This window comes from Priapulus caudatus, unplaced genomic scaffold, assembly GCF_000485595.1.
Source record: "Priapulus caudatus unplaced genomic scaffold, Priapulus_caudatus-5.0.1 Scaffold69, whole genome shotgun sequence".
NCBI lineage: Eukaryota > Metazoa > Priapulida > Priapulimorpha > Priapulimorphida > Priapulidae > Priapulus > Priapulus caudatus.
The window spans coordinates 548,079-550,126 of NW_014577130.1; positions in this window are offsets into that span (position 1 = coordinate 548,079).

A 2,048-nucleotide genomic window follows, 5' to 3' on the forward strand; every position below is an offset into this window, starting at 1 on the left:
CCCTCTCTCTCTCTCTCTATCTCTCTCTCTATCTCTCTCTCTTTCTCTTTCTCTCTCTCTCTCTCTCTCTCTCTCTCTCTGTCTCTCATTAGAGGCAGCAGCAGACGCACGTGTTATGATTACTGTGTGCTATGGCTTCCATCGGCGAGCGACTGAAATAAGTAAACAGTTTCTTACACGACCGATACGGACCGACACACACACACGCAGCTCATTCTAACCGTACGTGCCCACACAACCGATCAGCAGAAATATCAATATAACATCTGCGCATGCAGCAGAAACGCAGACGATATAGACGCGGCAACTACTGCCGCCGCCGAACGCTGGCACGTAATCGTCTGCTAATCTATCACAGCCGTCACCACGGTCCGTCTCCGACGCCGACGACGACGACGATGAAGATGAAGCAGGCAGTCAAATAAGAGCAGTCATGCGTAACATGTACACAAATACAACATGTAGCACGCACACACGAGCGCGCGCATATACACCACGAACATTCACGCTTACCCCTTGCAGGCACGTACACTATTACACTAATATAAGTATTATATAATAATTAGCTATAGTACGCTAATATAAGTATTATATCATAATTAGCTATTATAACCCCGTCGCGTCAGCAAAGTACTTTACGGCCACGCGCGGGTTTAGCACTGCTTCGTAGAAGATCGTATAATAAGCCGCCATGTTGATCACGTGACGATGACGCTAGGTGGAGTGGCTGGCGTGGGCAGTGCTCACCGCCCGGCTGCGCGCACAGGCGCCTGGGAAATATATAGCTCTCGTGTCGGCGACAGAATGTCAATACGATTTGAAACGCTCCGGAAAAATGCAATAATAGCGAGACGCTGGCATCCTCTGCCGCGTATAGTGTAGGAAACCGCAGCGAGCGAACCCAGCACGTGTAGCGTCACCCCTCCCCCTCCGCACACACACACACACGCGCGCGCGAGGACGCACACACACACACGCACACGCACACCACACGCACGCACACACCACACACACACACACACACACGCGCGCGCACGCGCGCACACACGCACACGCACTAGCACCGCCTCCCCCGCCACCACTCGGACAGATCAGTCCATGCCTTCAGCGCGCGGCGGCGGCTTGTCTTTGATGTGGCTGCGAGATGCGCGCGCAAGCCGGGCCTGTCCAATCGCGGCTAGTGCGCGGGGATGCCGACAGTTTCAGCGGTGGGGGTGGGGGCAAACATGGCGGCTCCACCGCGCGAAACAGAGCTCTCGCAGATACGAGATGAGACTCAAATTGGTTTTGTTTGTTACGCGTTCCACACGCACACCTCTCTTACACTACACTCATGCAGACTCACTTACTACACTATACAGACTCTGACACTCACACTACAGTTGCCGTCTAGCACACGACAACGGCAAACACACACCGTCTTTTAACGAGTTCTTATATCAATTCTTATATCAATGAGTAGCAATCGATCATGTATACAAGTTGCAATCCTCCTTCCTGTCGAATTAAATAAAGCTATTTCAAGCAGCTTTTCACAGTTAGTCGCATTAATAAATTGCAATTGGTCGCGTCTATGAGTTTCAATCGGTTGCATTGCGACCATCAGCTGCAATTGTCTCGACAAAATTGCAATTGGTCATTTCTATAAGTTGCAATTGGCCACATTTACGAGTTTCAAGAGGACACGCCGACGCGTTGCGATTTTGAGAAATAGTCGTGTTAATCAGTGCCAACTGGTCGCGCTTGTAACTCGGAATTGGCCGCGTCCGTGAGCTGTAGGCCTAATTGTCTCTATAAGTTCTCAATTGCTCGCGTCTATAGCTTGCCCTCGCGTGTTATCTGTTAGTTGTTGCGGCTTCGTGTAAGCCATTCAATCAGTAGCTTGCTGCCCCGCAGCACAATCATCACGCGCTCTGTAGCAGCAGCGGTAACGGCAGCAGCAGCAGCAGCAGCAGCAGCAGCAGCAGCAGCAGCAGCAGCGGCAGCAGCAGTAGCAGCAGCAGCAGCAGCAGCAGCAGTTGTAGTAGTAGTAGTAGTAGTAGTAGTAG